This window comes from Coregonus lavaretus (genome assembly GCF_964263955.1).
Source record: "Coregonus lavaretus genome assembly, contig: SUPER_35_unloc_2, whole genome shotgun sequence".
NCBI lineage: Eukaryota > Metazoa > Chordata > Actinopteri > Salmoniformes > Salmonidae > Coregonus > Coregonus lavaretus.
The window spans coordinates 1261920-1284937 of NW_028167180.1; positions in this window are offsets into that span (position 1 = coordinate 1261920).

The following is a 23018-nucleotide window of genomic DNA, read 5'->3' on the forward strand; positions in this document are numbered from 1 at the left end:
TTTTACTTGTATTACTTCTGAGTGATGTTCTGTATTGAAATGTATTGTTGTATGTTTTAAAATAATTGAGGAATAAAGCTAATCTGATTGATTCAACAGTTCAGTTCCTGGTCTGTCTGTCACTTATGATTGCAGCATGTCATCAAATATGTATCCCCCTTCAGTGATGAATGCACCTGTCTTGGCTAATTGTACCACCATTTTGAAACATGCAAACCCAGACAAAGCACTGGAGAAGAAAAAAAACATTAGCTTCCGTGAACATTGGGACCTGCTTGATGTTTTCTCTAGCTATTTGCATGACAGCCAACAATGTATTTTAGCTGTTGTAACTGCCTCTGTGTAGGAGTAAGCCCTAATTCTGGAGTTGATTCTGATCTTTAATATTTTTATGTATTAAAAGTAATGTACACACAGACACTGGCACACACACACAAAAAGATTTTACTCAACATGTTAGTGTTTTTGGGATCCTTGGAACTCAAAGGATGTGGTTGTCAGAATTGCAAACCTTATGCTTGTCACTCTATCTACTGGCAACTCATTATGTCTATGAACATATTAATATTCTTTAATATTGTGGGGTCCAGCATGCCAGTCACGCTGCTGCCTGCCAAACAAAGGAATGCCTGTAATGTTTATGGGCACTGCAAGCTATAAGACCAGGCTTTCCCTTGGTTCTCTACGTTTTCTTGTCCCGACAGTGTGTGTTACTTGTTGCGGTTTCTTTAGGGTTTTGTTTGGAGTGGGCTATGACCAGACGGCAGCCAGTGAGTCCTACGGACACAGTCCCAGCTGGCTCATCCCAAGTCATTACATAAGCCTTGGAGATGGCTTTGAAGAGGTATATTGTGTGGGCTGGGGCTTCAGTGGGGTTATGGTGCAGAGCAGACCAGAGACGGAAAAGCCTGGATGGGGTGGCTGAAATAACTGACCTCATTCGTGCTGTATATAGCATATAGCACTACAGACAGCATATAGCACTAGAGACAGCATGTAGCACTACAGACAGCATGTAACACTACAGACAGCATGTAACACTACAGAGAGTATGTAACACTGCAGAAAGCATGTAACACTATAGACAGCATGTAGCTCTACAGACAGCATGTAACACTATAGACAGCATGTAACACTACTGACAGCATGCAACACTATAGACAGCATGTAACACTACAGACAGCATGTAACACTACAGACAGCATGTAGCACTATAGACAGCATGTAACACTGAAAACATAACGTAACACTATAGACAGCATGTAACACTGCAGAGAGCATGTATCACTATAGACAGCATGTAACATCATAGACAGCATGTAACACTACAGATACAATCTAACACTACAGACAGCATGCAACACTACAGACAGCATGTAGCACTATAGACAGCATATAGCACTACAGACAGCATGTAACACTATAGACAGCATGTAACACTACAGAGAGCATGTAACACTACAGACAGCATGTAACACTACAGACATCATTTAAAACTATAGACAGCATGTAGCACTATAGACATCACGTAAAAATACAGACGGCATGTAGCACTACAGACAGCATGTAGCACTACATCGAGCATGTAACACTACAGACAGCATGTAACACTACAGACAGCATGTAACACCACAGACAGCATGTAACACTTCAGACAGCATGTAACACTATAGACAACAAGTAGCACTATAGACAGCATGTAGCACTATATACAGCATTAATCACTATATACAGCATGTAAAATTTTAGACAGCATGTAGCACTACAGACAGCATGTAACACTACAGTCAGCATGTAACACTACAGACAGCATGTAACACTTCAGACAGCATGTAACACTATAGACAGCACGTAGCACTATAGAGAGCATGTAGCACTATATACAGCATTAATCACTATATACAGCATGTAAAACTATATACATAATGTAGCTCTACAGACAGCATGTAACACTACAGTCAGCATGTAACACTACAGACAGCATGTAACACTACAGACAGCATGTAACAGTACATACATCATGTAGCACTGCAGACAGCATGTAGCACTATAGATAGCATGTAACACTACATACAGCATATAACACTATAGACAGTATGTAACACTACAGACAGCATGCAGCACTATAGACAGCATGTAACACTATAGACAACATGTAACACTACATACAGCATATAACACTATAAACATATGTAGCACTACAGACAGCATATCATACTAAAGACATCATGTAGCACTATTGACAGCATGTAACACTACAGACAGCATGTAACACTATAGACAGTATGTAACACTACAGACAGCATGCAGCACTATAGACAGCATCTAACACTATAGACAGCATATAACACTACAGACAGCATGTAGCACTATAGACAGCATGTAACACTACAGACAGCATGTAACACTATAGACAGTATGTAACACTACAGACAGCATGCAGCACTATAGACAGCATGTAACACTATAGACAACATGTAACACTACATACAGCATATAACACTATAAACATATGTAGCACTACAGACAGCATATCATACTAAAGACATCATGTAGCACTATTGACAGCATGTAACACTACAGACAGCATGTAACACTATAGACAGTATGTAACACTACAGACAGCATGTAGCACTATAGACAGCATGTAACACTATAGACAGCATATAACACTACAGTCAGCATGCAGCACTATAGACAGCATGTAACACTATAGACAACATGTAACACTACATACAGCATATAACACTATAGACATATGTAACACTATATACAGCATGTAGCACTACATATAGCATGTAGCACTACAGACAGCATGTAGCACTATAGACAGCATGTAACACTATAGACAGCATGGAACACTACATACTGCATATAACACTATAGACATATGTAGCACTACAGACATCATGTAATACTAAAGACATAATGTAGCACTATAGACAGCATGTAACACTACAGACAGCATGTAACACTACATACAGCATATAGCACTATAGACATATGTAGCACTATAGACATCATGTAACACTACAGACAGCATGTAGCATTTTTCACAACACACGCTCTGGCCCCATGGTCTGCTGGGGGTGTGGCCAGCCAGGCCATCTGCACAGTGATTGCCCCATGTCTCCCAGAGTTCAGGGACACGGCTCTGGGTCCTCATAGACTGGACGGATCTGGCCCCTTACTCTCTTTCCCAAACCCCATCATCGCCAGGAGGAGCCCAATGGCAAAGACGGGGGAACAAGGCTCCACTTCCCCTAAAAGCTGACGACTGCATGCGGATGGAGCTTGTTGTTTTTGTGGACCGGACCTGTGTTTTGTTATGTCCCTGTCACTGTGGAAGGGGTGCCCTGCTCTGCCCTGGAGGACACTGGGTCCACAGTAACCCTGGTGGGACCAGACGTTGTACCAGGTTGGACTCAGTTTGAGGCCGCAACTGTGCAGCTCCTCACAGTCACAGGTGAGCTGGCACCAATCAAAGAGAAGAGGACAATGACTCTCACAGTGAGGGGGCGGGACTATGCCACCCCTCCCTACTTCTGTGTGTAACCAGCCACCAGCCCCTCTGTCACCTACAGCTGTTTGTTACATTCTCTCAGCTACTGCCACGACACATCCCTCCGTGAGCCTGGGCCACGCCCACCCCAGCCCAGCTACCCAGACTAAGAGGAGAGGACACTGTGCCCAGTGAATGAGATATACTTGAACTCTGTGACTCATTTATTTGGGCTGCAATTTCTGAGGCTGGTAACTCTAATAAACTTATTCTCTGCAGCAGAGGTAACTCTGGGTCTTCCATTCCTGTGGCAGCCTCATGAGAGCCAGTTTCATCATAGCACTTGATGGTTTTTGCGACTGCACTAACTTTCAAAGTTATTGACATTTTCCCTATAGACTGACTTTCATGTCTTATTCATTTTTTTATCACTTGTTTGAGATAATGGTGTGTGTTTAAATATATAATTAATGTTTTTTATGAAGATATCACATATGGTTTACCTGTAAGTACAAACCTATACTGTATTCACTTTGCAATTAGAGAGAGAATCCAAACAACAGACTAATACTGTGTATATCTGAAGCCCATGTGATTTGATTATGGAAGGTGAAAGAGTCTGGGCTAACCTGTGGCTGGGACAGACAGGTGCTGAGTGATGATGCTTCTATTTCTACTTAGGCCAAAATGCAAATCACTGAGCAGGTTGAAATTGTATCTGTGTGTGTGTGTGTGTGTGCAGCATTTGCATTTTATTCATCTGTTTTGTTAATGATACTTGCTCAATTCATCAATATGGTGCTCAACTCATCAATGCACACAGGGGGTGAGTAAGTAAATAACACAACACGTGATTTGTTGGAAAGAACACAGGACGGAGAGCTTTGGCTAAAATCACTCATACATCTAGGTGTTATTCCATCAGGTTGGACTCAGCCTTCTGCTGGAGAAAACACCAGGAATATACATGAAGTGAGGTCTGATTTACTAAAACAACTAAGGTAGGTTATTGTACATTTTAACATGTTCTGTTGGGATAACACTTATACTTTTCCTCTTTATGTTTTCATTCAGACTTTCTGAGACAATACACAATGTTTTGACTGACATAACAGTAGACTTACGTATATCAAAGTATTGTTATGTGTTTGCGTCAACTGGCATAGGAATACGTTAAATTAAGTATAAATTAAGAATATTTCCAACATATTAAAACATAAAGTCATGAACCTTGTAATCTCCCCTCTCTCATATCTCAGTGGGCTCGGATATTGTTCCACATCAATGAATGACTCTTCAGGAAACCACACTTACCTTGACAGATGGGATGTTTGCTTGGACCAGGGCTATGTTGCGCCAGGGCTTTACCATGCTGCCCAGTCCCTGTGCTTCCTCCTGGGGACGCCAGCCCTGGTCTGGTGCCTCTGGCTCTCTCTGAGTGGAAGTCTCTCTGGAGGTGTCAAACCCACCCAGGTCTTCACTATTAACCTGTTTGCAGTGGAGCTGGTGTTCTGTTTCCAGGGTCTCCTTGAGGTGATAAGCTATCTAGTCAGCCAGAATATCATGTTACGGCAGACAATGTATGTATTACCTCGTCTGGACCTGCAGGCCCCTGATCCAGAGCTGCATCTGTGTGGAGCGCTACCTGGCGGTGGCCCAACCTGTGGCTTTCCTCAAGTACAGGCTCCGGAGGTACAGGGTGACGTGTTCAACCTTTGTCTGGGTGTTGTCACTTGCTTACGCATGTTCTCCCCTCTCTTTAATTGGTTGTGAAGAAACAGCAGCTTATGTGGTCATTAGTGTCTATTGCCTTGGGATGGCCGTCATTTCTCTCTGCTGCTTCTTCATCCTGCGTGTGCTGAAGCAGCCTGGTCCAGGAGAGGTAGAGGGGGGCAGAGGGGGAGAGAAGAAACAGGGGACGACAGACCCACATAAGATGAGAGCTTTTGGGATCGTCTTAACCAACCTGGTGATCATCTTGGTGAGCTCCATCCCGGTGGTTGTTGGTTACACCACCCTGTCATCCAGTCTTGACTACAACTGCAATATCTTCCCCATTTTATTGATTTGTAACGTTTTCAGTGTAATGATCTCACCCCTGATGCACCTCTACAGAGAGGGAAGGCTGCCATGCAGAAGAGGGCCAGAGACACGTTAGACTTACAGTTGCAGGCACTAAAAGTACAGGATATGGTGACAAATTATCGCTGGGAGACGATTGAGCGTTTTGTTAAATATGCATTGAATAAAACATTATTATGCCACTACCGCAACGCAGCCTAACTTCTTAGAGCCTGCAATTGTAGCTTAAACATATGAAGACACAGCAAGGCGTAGAATAATGTGTTTCATGTTTTAAATGATAAAAAGTTAGGATTGTTTTAATTTGGTGGCATATAGCAATATGCTTTTGTGAGATAAGGCACAATAGCATTAGAGTTTTTGTTAAAGTGGCAATCTACAATTCAAACAACAACAAAGTGGATTCCCCACCATTGTTTTGGTAAAAAGTAGAGGGATAGGGTTGGAGAAACTCTCAAAGTCATAGACAGAGCTATGGACGCAAGGACTGACCATCAATGATATCAAAATGATAGTTTTAACCATGTTTTGAGGCTATACAGTGCGTGTTTACTATAATATTAACTTTGCAAAATAATACTTGTGTTACTTCTGAGTGATGTTCTATATTGAAATGTATTGTTGTATGTTTTAAAATAATTGTGGAATAAAGCTAATCTGATGATTCAACAGTTCATTTCCTGGTCTCTCTGTCACTTACGATTACAGCATGTCATCAAATATGTATCCCCCTTCAGTGATGAATGCACGTCTTGGCTAATTGTATCACCATTTCGAAACATGCAAACCCAGTGTTATGTGGGCAGCTTGTCTCTCCCTGTTCTGTTTCCCTTCCTCCTTGTTTTGTCCCCTCTTTTTCTGTTGTATGTGTGTTTGTCCCCTTTATGTGGGTGTGTCTGGAGTGGAGCAGGGGGCGGGCTCAGGATCTGCCTCTCCTGTGCAGCTGCGGGTTGTTTCCAGTGATTCCTGCCTACGCAGCTGCATCCTATTCTCTCATCAACCTACACTACTTATTCCTGGGCATGGCTCTCCACCGGCGCCAGATCGTTGTTCTTACCAGAGCGGTAACTTGGCTCACCAGTAAAGTTATTTTGTCTTTGTCTTCAGCCTGGCTCTCCACTCTCCTTAACCTGTCGTTTGTTTTGTCTTCAGTTCAGTCATACCTCCCAACCTGCCTGCCTTCCTGCCTGTCGGTCTGCCTGCCTGCCTGCCTGCCTGCCTGCCTGCCTGCCTCAGCCTCTCCTTCCTCCGGAGCCGACTAGCCCACTCTGTTCCTTTACTTCAGTTGTTTTTGGACTAAGACAATTTGAACTTTTATTAAAATATTTTTGTTTCTTCCACTCCCTTTGTCGTGTTGGTTTCTCTGAGTGCTGGGTTGAACCATAGCCATAACAGAACGATCTGGCCATGGACCCAACAGAGAAACAGCACGGGGCAAACAAAGACAGCTTCCAACAAGCTATCCAGGCTCAAGGAACGTTGCTAGGACAGCATGACCAGTTGATTCGGACTCTTGTGGAGGATAATCATCAACTGCTGAACCAGGTGACTCAGTTAACTACACACGTCTCTAAATTGTCTGTTATCAGTTCTCCATCTCTCTCTGACCCCCAGTTTGATGCACCCCAAGTTGTTTCCTCGGACACTAGGCAGGCTTCGTTCCGTCGGGAACCCCCTGTCACGTCGCCTGAACCGTTCAATGGAGAATTGGACAAGTGCCGGGGATTTTTGCTTCAGTGTGACTTGATTTTTCGGCAGAGACCACTGTCGTTTTCTACTGATTCATCTAAGGTACATTTTGTTCTGGGGCTGTTAAGAGGGAAAGCTCTGGTTTGGGCTGAGGCTGTGTGTTCAGATCAAACTTTGACTGGATTGACTTTTGCTGATTTCTCTGCTAAATTGAAGACTGTTTTTGACCATCCTGACCATGTGGGTAATTCCTCCAAGATACTTTTTAATTTGAGGCAGGGTTCTAACAGTGTGGCAGAGTACTCTATTGAGTTCTGGACGTTGGCAGCGGACTCCAAGTGGAACAATGTGGCACTTCAAGGAGCATTTCTAAACGGTTTAAATGAAGCCATTAAGGATGAACTGGCTGCTCGTGATGAGCCACATGATTTACATTCTCTCGTTTCCCTGTCCATCAAGCTAGACAATCGGTTGCGGGAGAGGCGTCGGGAGAGAGGCGATCGGCCACATCTAGGAGGACGAGTTCCCCAGCCTCCAACCACTCGAGTCTCGCCTCTCCGGAGTCGGCAGCTTCTTGTTCCTGATTCCATCCCGAGCACAGAGGAGGAACCTATGCAAGTGGGTCGAGCTCGACTACCTCCAGCTGAGCGGCAACGGCGCCTCCAGGCGGGTGAGTGCCTGTACTGTGGAGACGCCACACACATTCTGGCTACATGCCCTAAGCGGCCAAAAGACAAGGCTCGCTCGTAACGGTGGGTCTACTTGCGAGCCCAGAGTTAGATCCTGAACCCATCATTCCCCGATTACAAGTACCTGTAACCTTACGTTTCCAGAGTCATTCCCTGCCACTCTCAGCTCTCATAGACTCAGGTGCAGAAGATAACTTTATTAGCCACCAGTTCGTTACACAAGCTCGTATCCCCATGGAGCCACTACCTACCCCCATCCGGGTCACAGCCCTTGATGGGCGCCTCCTCGCGGAGATAACTCATCAAACCACCCCCGTTTCCCTAGTGATTTCTGGCAATCATTGTGAAAGCATTCAGCTAAGAGTTATGTCTGGCTCAGCTACCTCCCTAATCCTTGGCTTCCCCTGGTTGGCTCTTCACAACCCACAAATTGATTGGACACGTCACACCATTTTCAGTTGGAGCACTAACTGCCATTCCGAGTGCCTGAGGTCAGCGGTTCCCCCCACTAAGTGTAACCCAACTCCTCCCTCAGCTCCTCTTGATCTGTCATCTGTCCCCAAAGAATACCATGACCTAGCGGAGGTTTTCAGTAAGGACAAGGCTCTGTCTCTACCACCACACAGGCCTTATGATTGCCCTATTGAACTGCTTCCTGGTGCTCCCTTGCCCTCTAGTCGGTTATACAATCTGTCCCGACCGGAAAGAGAGGCAATGGAGCAGTACATTGGTGATTCTCTGGTCTCGGGCATAATCCGTCCCTCGTCGTCTCCTTTGGGTGCAGGTTTCTTTTTCGTGGAAAAGAAGGACAAGTCATTACGCCCCTGTATCGATTTCAGGGGTTTAAACAACATAACTGTTAAAAACAAGTATCCCCTTCCACTCATCAACTCAGCTTTTGAACCTCTGCATGGCGCCACAGTGTTTTCCAAGCTCGACCTCAGGAATGCTTATCACCTTGTCCGAATCCGAAAGGGAGATGAGTGGAAAACCGCTTTCAACACTCCACTGGGACATTTTGAGTATTTGGTCATGCCCTTTGGGCTTTCAAATGCCCCTGCGGTTTTCCAAGCCATGGTGAACGATGTTCTTAGGGATTTTTTGAACCGTTTTGTCTTTGTATACCTGGATGATATTCTTGTTTTTTCCAAGTCACCCGAGGAGCATGAGTCACACGTCCGTCAAGTCCTTCAACGGCTCTTGGAGAACAAGCTGTACGTCAAAGCAGAGAAGTGTGAGTTCCACAAACAGTCTACATCGTTCCTTGGATTCATAATTGAGAGCGGGCAGGTGAAGGCGGACCCCGAGAAGATCCGGGCAGTGACGGAATGGCCCACACCCACCACCCGTAAGCAACTTCAACGATTTTTGGGCTTTGCTAACTTCTACCGTAGATTCATTAAGGGTTTTAGTAGAGTGGTGGCACCCCTTACAAGACTCACATCTCCTAAAGTCCCTTTTCGGTGGTCCCCTGAGGCGGAGCAGGCGGTAGGGGTTTTGAAGGAACTGTTTTCCACCTCCCCCGTGTTGATACACCCCAATTCCTCTCTGCAGTTTGTTGTGGAGGTGGACGCGTCGGACTCAGGTGTGGGAGCAGTCCTCTCCCAGCGCTCCCCCACTGACCAGAGGCTTCACCCCTGTGCTTTCTTCTCCAAGAAATTGTCACCCACAGAACGGAATTACGACGTTGGAAACCGGGAACTGCTGGCGGTCAAGCTTGCACTGGAAGAATGGCGGCACTGGCTGGATGGAGCTGAATTGCCGTTTGTGGTCTGGACTGACCACAAAAACTTGGCTTACATCCAAGCCACTAAGAGACTCAACTCACGCCAAGCCAGATGGGCCCTGTTTTTTAGTAGGTTTAACTTTATTCTTACATACAGACCGGGGTCAAGAAATGTTAAACCAGATGCTTTGTCCCGCCAGTTTGCTGACCCTTCGGAGACCAGCGAGCCTGAGGCAGTCCTGCCTTCCTCATGCGTCGTGGCGGCTGTTCAGTGGGAGATCGAGTCTCTTGTGAAGACTGCACTTGCCACGGACCCGGGACCGGGTGATGGACCTCCCAACCTACTCTTTGTTCCCGAGACGGTCCGGTCTCAGGTGTTGCAGTGGATTCACACCTCCCGTTTTGCTGGTCACCCTGGGATGAGACGCACGTTGACGCTGCTTAGGAGACATTTTTGGTGGCCTTCAATGGAAACTGACGTTCGGGCTTTTGTGGCAGCCTGTTCAACCTGTGCTCGGGGCAAAGCCTCCCATCAGTCCCCTTCGGGGCTGCTGCTACCCCTCCCAGTTCCCAGCCGTCCCTGGTCCCACATTGCCATGGATTTTGTCACCGGCCTACCCAAGTCTGAAGGTAATGATACTATACTTACCATTGTGGACAGATTCTCTAAATCTGTCCACTATATAGCATTACCAAAATTACCGTCTGCCAGTGAGACAGCGGACCTCCTAGTCCAACATGTATTCCGTCCCCATGGAATACCTGTGGACATCGTATCTGATAGAGGCCCACAGTTTACTTCCCGTGTTTGGAAGGGTTTCTGTTCTGCTTTGGGTGCTTCCGTTAGTCTGTCCTCAGGGTTTCATCCCCAGACCAACGGTCAAACAGAAAGAGCCAATCAGAACCTCGAAGCAACCCTTCGGTGTGTGGCTGCTCAACATCCATCATCCTGGGCTAAACATCTGCCCTGGATAGAGTACGCCCACAACTCCCTCACCGCCTCTGCCACCGGTCTTTCACCCTTCGAGGTTACCATGGGTTATCAACCCCCTCTGTTTCCTGCTCAGGAGAAGGAATTGGCTGTTCCTTCGGTTCAGGAGAACCTCCGCCGCTGCCAGAGAGTGTGGAGCGACGCTCGGGAAGCATTGCTTCGGACCACCGACAGGAACAAGACAACAGCGGATAGGAGCAGGACTCCCGCACCTGTGTTTCATCCTGGTCAAGAGGTTTGGCTGTCATCTAAGAACGTACCTCTTCGTACCAAATCACGCAAGCTGTCTCCTCGGTACCTGGGTCCGTTTGTGGTGGAGTCCATTATTAACCCCGCTGCGGTTCGTTTGAAGTTGCCTTCAGCCATGAAGATACACCCTACCTTCCACGTCTCCCAACTGAAACCTGTGTCCTCCAGCCTTTTGTGTCCGCCGGCTGATCCACCTCCACCTGTTCGCCTCATTGACGACCATCCGGCCTACACCGTCAGTAGGCTCCTGGACTCTCGGAGGCGGGGTAGGGGTCTCCAATACCTAGTCGATTGGGAAGGTTATGGACCAGAGGAGAGGTCTTGGGTCCCTAAGCGTTTTGTGTTGGATCCTCAGCTGATCACGGACTTCCATCACGACAACCCTGACAGGCCTGGTGGGTCGCCAGGTGGCGACCATTGAGGGGGGGGTACTGTTATGTGGGCAGCTTGTCTCTCCCTGTTCTGTTTCCCTTCCTCCTTGTTTTGTCCCCTCTTTTTCTGTTGTATGTGTGTTTGTCCCCTTTATGTGGGTGTGTCTGGAGTGGAGCAGGGGGCGGGCTCAGGATCTGCCTCTCCTGTGCAGCTGCGGGTTGTTTCCAGTGATTCCTGCCTACGCAGCTGCATCCTATTCTCTCATCAACCTACACTACTTATTCCTGGGCATGGCTCTCCACCGGCGCCAGATCGTTGTTCTTACCAGAGCGGTAACTTGGCTCACCAGTAAAGTTATTTTGTCTTTGTCTTCAGCCTGGCTCTCCACTCTCCTTAACCTGTCGTTTGTTTTGTCTTCAGTTCAGTCATACCTCCCAACCTGCCTGCCTTCCTGCCTGTCGGTCTGCCTGCCTGCCTGCCTGCCTGCCTGCCTGCCTGCCTGCCTCAGCCTCTCCTTCCTCCGGAGCCGACTAGCCCACTCTGTTCCTTTACTTCAGTTGTTTTTGGACTAAGACAATTTGAACTTTTATTAAAATATTTTTGTTTCTTCCACTCCCTTTGTCGTGTTGGTTTCTCTGAGTGCTGGGTTGAACCATAGCCATAACACCCAGACAAGGCACTGGAAGAAAAAAAACATCACAGTCGTGGTCAAACGTTTTGAGAATGACACAAATACTAATTTTCACAAAGTCTGCTGCCTCAGTTTTGATGATGGGAATTTGCATATACTCCAGAATGTCATGAAGAGTGATCAGATGAATTGCAATTAATTGCAAAGTCCCTCTTTGCCATGAAAATTAACTTAATCCACTGCATTTTAGCCCTGCCACAAAAGGACCAGCTGACTTCATGTCAGTGATTCTCTCGTTAACACAGGTGAGAGTGTTGACGAGGACAAGGCTGGAGATCACTCTGTCATGCTGATTGAGTTAGAATAACAGACTGGAAGCTTTAAAAGGAGGGTGGTGCTTGAAATCATTGTTCTTCCTCTGTTAACCATGGTTACCTGCAAGGAAACACGTGCCGTCATCATTGCTTTGCACAAAAAGGGCTTCACAGGCAAGGATGTTGCTGCTATTAAGATTGCACCTAAATCAACCATTTATTGGATCATCAAGAGGAGAGAGGTTCAATTGTTGTGAAGAAGGCGTCAGGGCGCCCAAGAAAGTCCAGCAAGCGCCAGGACCGTCTCCTAAAGTTGATTCAGCTGCGGGATTGGGGCACCACCAGTGCAGAGCTTGCTCAGGAATGGCAGCAGGCAGGTGTGAGTGCATCTGTACGCACAGTGAGGCAAAAACTTTTGGAGGATGGCCTGGTGTCAAGAAGGGCAGCAAAGAAGCCACTTCTCTCCAGGAAAAACATCAGGGACAGACTGATATTATGCAAAAGGTACACGGATTGGACTGCTGAGGACTGGGGTAAAGTCATTTTCTCTGATGAATCACCTTTCCGATTGTTTGGGGCATCCGGAAAAAAGCTTGTCTGGAGAAGACAAGGTGAGCGCTACCATAAGTCCTGTGTCATGCCAACAGTAAATCATCCTGAGACCATTCATGTGTGGGGTTGCTTCTCAGCCAAGGGAGTGGGCTCACTCACAAATTTTCCTAAGAACACAGCCATGAATACAGAATGGTACTAACACATCCTCCGAGAGCAACTTCTCCCAACCATCCAAGAAAAGTTTGGTGACGACCAATGCCTTTTCCAGCATGATGGAGCACCTTGCCATAAGGCAAAAGTGATAACTAAGTGGCTCGGGGAACAAAACATCGACATTTAAGGGTCCATGGCCAGGAAACTCCCCAGATCTTAATCCCATTGAGAACTTGTGGTCGATCCTCAAGAGGCGGGTGGACAAACAAAACCCCACAACTTCTGACCAACTCCAAGCATTGATTATGCAAGAATGGGTTGCCATCAGTCAGGATGTGGCCCAGAAGTTAATTGACAGCATGCCAGGGCAGATTGCAGAGGTCTTGAAAAAGAAGGGTCAACACTGCAAATATTGACTCTTTGCATAAACTTAATGTAATTGTCAATAAAAGCCTTTGACACTTATGGAATGCTTGTAATTATACTTCAGTATACCATAGTAACATCTGACAAAAATGTCTCATAACACTGAAGCAACGAACTTTGTGAAGACCAATACTTGTGTCATTCTCAAAACTTTTGACCACGACTGTAGCTTCCATGAACATTGGGACCTGACTGATGTTTTCGTTGGCTCTTTGCATGACAGCCAACATTGTCTTTCAGCTGTTGTAACTGCCTCTGTAGGAGTAAGGCCTAATTCTGGAGTTGATTCTGATCTTCAATATTTGTATGTTTTAAAAGTGTCACGCCCTGGCTCTGGGGACACTTGTATGTTGAGCCAGGGTGTGAGTTTCCTTTGTCGATTCTAGTTGTTGTGTTTCTAGGTTGGCCAAAGTGGTTCTCAATCAGAGGCAACTAGTGTCAGCTGTTGCTGGTTGTCTCTGATTGGGAACCATATTTATTCAGTCTGTTTGCCACAGTGGGGTGTGGGATCTTGGTCCAATTAGGTTTGTGTTTGAACCGAGGACGTCACGTTATCGTTTGTTGTTTTGTTCTTGTGATTACTCATATAATAAAAATATGTTCACCTTCCACGCTGCGCCTTGGTCCTCTGTTCCCGACGATCGTGACAGAAGATCCGACCAAAACTGGACCAAGCAGCGTGTCCAGGAGCCATCGCCAGGGGAATCTCTAGCGGATCTCCTTTGCAACCTCGACTGGGCCAAGCCAAGTGAAGAGCAGAGAGGTTGGACTTTGGAGCAGTGGAGTAAGACTCTCGACTGGGCCAAGCCAAGTGAAGAGCAGAGAGGTTGGACTTTGGAGCAGTGGGGTGAGAGTCTGGCGAGAGATATGGAGGCCTGGTCCACGGGGAGGAGAGACACCCAGAACATTTTTAGGGGGGGGCTCACGCCGTGGACGACGGGGCAGCAGGAGGCCGCGATAGAGCGGTCCAGCGGGTTGGCATAGGAGGCCGCCAGGTTACGGGAGCCACTGGTCACAAAGGGGAAGGAAAGTGTAGAGGCACGGCGAGAGGTACTGGGGTGTGTTACCAGTCCGGTCCGGCCCGTTCCTGATCCCCGCGTAGGGCCAGTGGTGTGTGTCCCCAGTACGGTCCGGCCTGTTCCTGTCCCTCGCACCGAGCCTGTGGTGCGCGTCGCCAGCCCAGTCCGGCCTGTTCCTGGTCCCTGCACCAAGCCTATGGTGCGCGTCGCCAGCCCGGCCCGGCCTGTTCCTGCTCCCCGCACCAAGCCAATGGTGCGCGTCGCCAGCCCAATCCGGCCTTGTCCTGCTCCCCGCACCAAGCCAATGGCGCGCGTCGCCAGCCCGGCCCGGCCTGTTCCTGCTCCCCGCACCAAGCCAATGGTGCGCGTCGGTAGCCCGGTCCGGCCAGTTCCTGCTCCCCGCACCAAGCCAGTGGTGCGCGTCGCCAACCCGGCCCGGCCAGTTCCTGCTCCCCGCACCAAGCCAGTGGTGCACGTCGCCAGCCCGGCCCGGCCAGTTCCTGCTCCATGCACCAAGCCAGGGGTGCGCGTCGCCAGCCCAGTCCGGCCTGTTCCTGCTCCCCGCACCAAGCCTATGGTGCGCGTCGCCAGCCCGGCCCGGCCTGTTCCTGCTCCCCGCAACAAGCCAATGGTGCGCGTCGCCAGCCCAATCCGGCCTTGTCCTGCTCCCCGCACCAAGCCAATGGCGCGCGTCGCCAGCCCGGCCCGGCCTGTTCCTGCTCCCCGCACCAAGCCAGTGGTGCGCGTCGCCAGCCCGGCCCGGCCAGTTCCTGCTCCACGCACCAAGCCAGGGGTGCGCGTTGCCAGCCCGGCCCGGCCAGTTCCTGCTCCACGCACCAAGCCAATGGCGCGCGTCGCCAGCCCGGCCCGGCCTGTTCCTGCTCCCCGCACCAAGCCAGTGGTGCGCGTCGCCAGCCCGGCCCGGCCAGTTCCTGCTCCACGCACCAAGCCAGGGGTGCGCGTTGCCAGCCCGGCCCGGCCAGTTCCTGCTCCACGCACCAAGCCAGTGGTGCGTGTCGCCGGCCCGGCCCGGCCTGTTCCTGCTCCCCGCACCAAGCCAGTGGTGCGCGTCGCCAGCCCGGCCCGGCCTGTTCCTGCTCCCCACACCAAGCTAGTGGTGTGCGTCGTCAGTCCTTCACGGCCCGTGCCTGTTCCACCGGTGCCTGGTCCGGCACCGGTCAGCTGCTCCACGCCGGAGCTGGAGCAATCCGCTCCACCAGTGTTCGGTCCAGCTCTGGCCAGTAGGGCCAGACCGGACCAGGGGTACTTTGGGGGGTTAGAGAGGGAGTGGGGATCATGCCCGGAGCCGGATCCGCTGCCAAGGCGGAGTGCCCACCCGGTCCCTCCCCTGTGGTATTTGGTTGGCGCGGTCGGAGTCCGCGCCTTTAGGGGGGGGTACTGTCACGCCCTGGCTCTGGTGACACTTGTATGTTGAGCCAGGGTGTGAGTTTCCTTTGTCGATTCTAGTTGTTGTGTTTCTAGGTTGGCCAAAGTGGTTCTCAATCAGAGGCAACTAGTGTCAGCTGTTGCTGGTTGTCTCTGATTGGGAACCATATTTATTCAGTCTGTTTGCCACAGTGGGGTGTGGGATCTTGGTCCAATTAGGTTTGTGTTTGAACCGAGGACGTCACGTTATCGTTTGTTGTTTTGTTCGTGTGATTACTCATATAATAAAAATATGTTCACCTTCCACGCTGCGCCTTGGTCCTCTGTTCCCGACGATCGTGACAGAAGATCCGACCAAAACTGGACCAAGCAGCGTGTCCAGGAGCCATCGCCAGGGGAATCTCTAGCGGATCTCCTTTGCAACCTCGACTGGGCCAAGCCAAGTGAAGAGCAGAGAGGTTGGACTTTGGAGCAGTGGAGTAAGACTCTCGACTGGGCCAAGCCAAGTGAAGAGCAGAGAGGTTGGACTTTGGAGCAGTGGGGTGAGAGTCTGGCGAGAGATATGGAGGCCTGGTCCACGGGGAGGAGAGACACCCAGAACATTTTTAGGGGGGGGCTCACGCCGTGGACGACGGGGCAGCAGGAGGCCGCGATAGAGCGGTCCAGCGGGTTGGCATAGGAGGCCGCCAGGTTACGGGGGCCACTGGTCACAAAGGGGAAGGAAAGTGTAGAGGCACGGCGAGAGGTACTGGGGTGTGTTACCAGTCCGGTCCGGCCCGTTCCTGATCCCCGCGTAGGGCCAGTGGTGTGTGTCCCCAGTACGGTCCGGCCTGTTCCTGTCCCTCGCACCGAGCCTGTGGTGCGCGTCGCCAGCCCAGTCCGGCCTGTTCCTGCTCCCCGCACCAAGCCTATGGTGCGCGTCGCCAGCCCGGCCCGGCCTGTTCCTGCTCCCCACACCAAGCCAATGGTGCGCGTCGCCAGCCCAATCCGGCCTTGTCCTGCTCCCCGCACCAAGCCAATGGCGCGCGTCGCCAGCCCGGCCCGGCCTGTTCCTGCTCCCCGCACCAAGCCAATGGTGCGCGTCGGTAGCCCGGTCCGGCCAGTTCCTGCTCCCCGCACCAAGCCAGTGGTGCGCGTCGCCAGCCAGGCCCGGCCTGTTCCTGCTCCCCGCACCAAGCCAGTGGTGCGCGTCGCCAGCCCGGCCCGGCCAGTTCCTGCTCCATGCACCAAGCCAGGGGTGCGCGTCGCCAGCCCAGTCCGGCCTGTTCCTGCTCCCCGCACCAAGCCTATGGTGCGCGTCGCCAGCCCGGCCCGGCCTGTTCCTGCTCCCCGCACCAAGCCAATGGTGCGCGTCGCCAGCCCAATCCGGCCTTGTCCTGCTCCCCGCACCAAGCCAATGGCGCGCGTCGCCAGCCCGGCCCGGCCTGTTCCTGCTCCCCGCACCAAGCCAATGGCGCCCGTCGCCAGCCCGGCCCGGCCTGTTCCTGCTCCCCGCACCAAGCCAGTGGTGCGCGTCGCCAGCCCGGCCCGGCCAGTTCCTGCTCCACGCACCAAGCCAGGGGTGCGCGTTGCCAGCACGGCCCTGCCAGTTCCTGCTCCACGCACCAAGCCAGGGGTGCGTGTCGCCGGCCCGGCCCGGCCTGTTCCTGCTCCCCGCACCAAGCCAGTGGTGCGCGTCGCCAGCCCGGCCCGGCCTGTTCCTGCTCCCCACACCAAGCTAGTGGTGTGCGTCGTCAGTCCGGCACGGCCTGTGCCTGTTCCACCGGTGCCTGGTCCGGCACCGGTCAGCTGCTCCACGCCGGAGCTGGAGCAATCCGCTCCACCAGTGTTCGGTCCAGCTCTGGCCAGTAGGGCCAGACTGGACCAGGGGTACTTTGGGGGGTTAGAGAGGGAGTGGGGATCATGCCCGGAGCCGGATCCGCTGCCAAGGCGGAGTGCCCACCCGGTCCCTCCCCTGTGGTATTTGGTTGGCGCGGTCGGAGTCCGCGCCTTTAGGGGGGGGTACTGTCACGCCCTGGCTCTGGTGACACTTGTATGTTGAGCCAGGGTGTGAGTTTCCTTTGTCGATTCTAGTTGTTGTGTTTCTAGGTTGGCCAAAGTGGTTCTCAATCAGAGGCAACTAGTGTCAGCTGTTGCTGGTTGTCTCTGATTGGGAACCATATTTATTCAGTCTGTTTGCCACAGTGGGGTGTGGGATCTTGGTCCAATTAGGTTTGTGTTTGAACCGAGGACGTCACGTTATCGTTTGTTGTTTTGTTCGTGTGATTACTCATATAATAAAAATATGTTCACCTTCCACGCTGCGCCTTGGTCCTCTGTTCCCGACGATCGTGACAGAAGATCCGACCAAAACTGGACCAAGCAGCGTGTCCAGGAGCCATCGCCAGGGGAATCTCTAGCGGATCTCCTTTGCAACCTCGACTGGGCCAAGCCAAGTGAAGAGCAGAGAGGTTGGACTTTGGAGCAGTGGAGTAAGACTCTCGACTGGGCCAAGCCAAGTGAAGAGCAGAGAGGTTGGACTTTGGAGCAGTGGGGTGAGAGTCTGGCGAGAGATATGGAGGCCTGGTCCACGGGGAGGAGAGACACCCAGAACATTTTTACTGGGGGGCTCACGCCGTGGACGATGGGGCAGCAGGAGGCCGCGATAGAGCGGTCCAGCGGGTTGGCATAGGAGGCCGCCAGGTTACGGGGGCCACTGGTCACAAAGGGGAAGGAAAGTGTAGAGGCACGGCGAGAGGTACTGGGGTGTGTTACCAGTCCGGTCCGGCCCATTCCTGATCCCCGCGTAGGGCCAGTGGTGTGTGTCCCCAGTACTGTCCGGCCTGTTCCTGTCCCTCGCACCGAGCCTGTGGTGCGCGTCGCCAGCCCAGTCCGGCCTGTTCCTGCTCCCCGCACCAAGCCTATGGTGCGCGTCGCCAGCCCGGCCCGGCCTGTTCCTGCTCCCCGCACCAAGCCAATGGTGCGCGTCGCCAGCCCAATCCGGCCTGTTCCTGCTCCCCGCACCAAGCCAATGGCGTGCGTCGCCAGCCCGGCCCGGCCTGTTCCTGCTCCCCGCACCAAGCCAATGGTGCGCGTCGCCAGCCCGGTCCGGCCCGTTCCTGCTCCCCGCACCAAGCCAGTGGTGCGCGTCGCCAGCCCGGCCCGACCAGTTCCTGCTCCACGCACCAAGCCAGGGGTGCGCGTCGCCAGCTCCACGCACCAAGCCAGGGGTGCGTGTCGCCGGCCCGGCCCGGCCTGTTCCTGCTCCCCGCACCAAGCTAGTGGTGTGCGTCGTCAGTCCAGCACGGCCCGTGCCTGTTCCACCGGTGCCTGGTCCGGCACCGGTCAGCTGCTCCACGCCGGAGCTGGAGCAATCCGCTCCACCAGTGTTCGGTCCAGCTCTGGCCAGTAGGGCCAGACCGGACCAGGGGTACTTTGGGGGGTTAGAGAGGGAGTGGGGATCATGCCCGGAGCCGGATCCGCTGCCAAGGCGGAGTGCCCACCCGGTCCCTCCCCTGTGGTATTTGGTTGGCGCGGTCGGAGTCCGCGCCTTTAGGGGGGGGTACTGTCACGCCCTGGCTCTGGGGACACTTGTATGTTGAGCCAGGGTGTGAGTTTCCTTTGTCGATTCTAGTTGTTGTGTTTCTAGGTTGGCCAAAGTGGTTCTCAATCAGAGGCAACTAGTGTCAGCTGTTGCTGGTTGTCTCTGATTGGGAACCATATTTATTCAGTCTGTTTGCCACAGTGGGGTGTGGGATCTTGGTCCAATTAGGTTTGTGTTTGAACCGAGGACGTCACGTTATCGTTTGTAGTTTTGTTCGTGTGATTACTCATATAATAAAAATATGTTCACCTTCCACGCTGCGCCTTGGTCCTCTGTTCCCGACGATCGTGACAAAAAGTAAACTACACACAGACACAAAAATATTTTACTTAACATGTTAGTGTTTTTGGGATCCTTGGAACTCTAAAGGATGTGGTTGTCAGAATTGCAAACCTTATGCATGTCACTCCATCTAAGGGCAACTCCTTATGTCTATGAACATATTAATATTCTTTAATATTGTGGGGTCCAGGATGCCAATCACGCTGCTTCCTGCCAATCAAAGGAATGCCTGTAATGTTTATGGGCACTGCAAGTTATGAGACCAGGCTTTCCCTTTGTTATCTAACTTTTCTTGTCCCGACAGTGTGTGTTACTTGTTGACGTTTCTTTAGGGTTTTGTTTGGAGTGGGCTATGACCAGACGGCAGCCCGTGAGAGTTTAGATTCAATGAACTATTATTTTATGAGAGCTCAAGAACTATTGTGGAAATTTGCTCATTTATATTTTATCGAGATCATTACATTGGTATCAGAAGTCAAAACTAAAATTGAGCTAGCTAGCTGATTACAGTGACTAGCTAAGTGGATTAGCCTAGCAGTGAAAGGCGACTGAAAATGCTTTGAGGCGGCCTTAGAGTGTAGGAGGAGGCAAAAGACGATCATGGCGATGAGTTTGCATGTGCATGACATCCTAGGATCTGGCTGAGGAGTTCGTGGTCCTCTGTAGCTCAGCTGGTAGAGCACGGCGCTTGTAACGCCAAGGTAGTGGGTTCGATCCCCGGGACCACCCATACACAAACAATTTTTATGCACGCATGACTGTAAGTCGCTTTGGATAAAAGCGTCTGCTAAATGGCATATTATATTATTATTATTATTTCGGGGCACCAGTCCTGCTTGAGAGAAACCGCTAGATGGATGGCGGCTGAAGTGGCCATGGGTGCATCTTCGTCTGCTCTTCTCGTGGACTCTGGTGAGCGGACCATAGGTGTGATGTTCACGCTGCATGACGAGAAGGCTAGGGCTCAGAATATAGATAAACATGGCGGCCCAGTTTCTGGTCAAATCTGTAGCTGTTAAGACCCTTTTTTATTTTTTATTTTTTTTATTTCTCCTTTATTTAACCAGGTAAGCCAGTTGAGAACAAGTTCTCATTTACAACTGCGACCTGGCCAAGATAAAGCAAAGCAGTGCGATAAAAACAACAACACAGAGTTACATATGGGGTAAAACAAAACATAAAGTCAAAAATACAACAGAAAATATATATACAGTGTGTGCAAATGTAGCAAGCTATGGAGCCAACCATCCAGGCTTTTCCGGCTCTGGTCTGCTCAGCACTGCTAAGGCAATAAATAGGCCATAGTGCAAAATAATTACAATTAGTATTAACACTGGAATGATAGATGTGCAAGAGATGATGTGCAAATAGAGATACTGGGGTACAAATTAGCAAAATAAATAACAATATAGGGATGAGGTAGTTGGGTGGGCTAATTTCAGATGGGCTGTGTACAGGTGCAGTGATCGGTAAGGTGCTCTGACAACTGATGCTTAAAGTTAGTGAGGGAGATAAGTGTCTCCAGCTTCAGAGATTTTTGCAATTTGTTCCAGTCATTGGCAGCAGAGAACTGGAAGGAATGGCGGCCAAAGGAGGTGTTGGCTTTGGGGATGACCAGTGAGATATACCTGCTGGAGCGCATACTACGGATGGGTGTTGCTATGGTGACCAATGAGCTAAGCGGGGATTTGCCTAGCAGTGATTTATAGATGGCCTGGAGCCAGTGGGTTTTGGCGACGAATATGTAGTGAGGACCAGCTAACAATAGTGTACAGGTCACAGTGGTGGGTAGTTTATGGGGCTTTGGAGACAAAACGGATGGCACTGTGATAGACTACATCCAATTTGCTGAGTAGAGTGTTGGAGGCTATTTTGTAAATGACATCGCCGAAGTCAAGGATCGGTAGGATAGTCAGTTTTACGAGGGCATGTTTGGCAGCATGAGTGAAGGAGGCTCTGTTAAGACCCTGAAGGACTCCGGTGGATCCGGGGGATTGGGACGTTTTTCTTGCCCAGTTTGACCTGTTATCTCATTCAGGGGGGTGGTCAAACGAAGATAAGACACTTCAGTTAGCTTTGTGCCTCACGGACAATGCTCTGTCCTGTTTGATATTGATTACCCCAGAGGAATGATGTGATTATGGGGTTTTAGTTGGTGCATTGAAGAGGCGCTTTGGACATTGTTTACAACTCGACCTGCTGCGGTCCGAACGTAGTAACAGAGAAAGCCAGGGGAGCCACTAAGAGTGCTTGCTAATTACATTAAGAGCCTCAATCAGTGGGCATACATTCACCATGCCCCCCCCCCCCCCCCCCCCCCCCGACACAATGCCACATTCACACAGCCCAGCAACATTCACCATGCCCCACTTTGTGCAGAGCATTTAATTTATCCTACGGCTCATCCCGAGTCATTACATAAACCATGGAGATGGCTTTGGAAAGGTAGATTGTGTGGTGGGGCTTCAGTGGGGTTATGGTGCTGATCAGACCAGAGCCGGAAAAGCCTGGATGGTTGGCTGAAATAACTGAACTAATTTGTGATGTATATTGCAATAGCACAACAGACAGCATGTAGCTCTACAGAAATCAAGTAACCCTATAGACAGCATGTAACACCATAGACATCATGTAACACTACAGAAAGCATGTAGCACTATAGACAGCATGTAACACTATAGACAGCATGTAACACTAAAGACAGCATATAGCACTATAGACAGCATGTAACACTATAGACAGCATGTAACACTACAGACAGCATGTAACACTGCAGACAGCATGTAACACTATAGACAGCATGTAACACTAGAGACATCATGTAACACTACATACAGCATATAACACTACAGACAGCATGTAACACTACATACAGCATGTAACACTATAGACAGCATGTAACACTACAGACAACATTTAACACTACATACAGCATGTAACACTATAGACAGCATGAAACACTACATACAGCATGTAACACTACAGACAGCATGTAACACAACAGACAGCATGTACCACTATAGACAGCATGTAACACTACAGACAGCATGTAACACTATAGACAGCATGTAGCACTATAGACAGCATGTAACACTACAGACAGCATGTAGCAGTACAGACAGCATGTAACACTACAGACAGCATGTAACATTACAGACAGCATGCAACACTATGGACAGCATGTAACACTACAGACAGCATGTAACACTACAGACAGCATGTAACACTATATACAGCATGTAACACTACAGACATCATGTAACACTATAGAGAGCATGTAGCACTATAGACAGCATGTAACACTACAGTCAGCATGTAGCAGTACAGACAGCATGTAACACTACAGACAGCATGTTACATTACAGACAG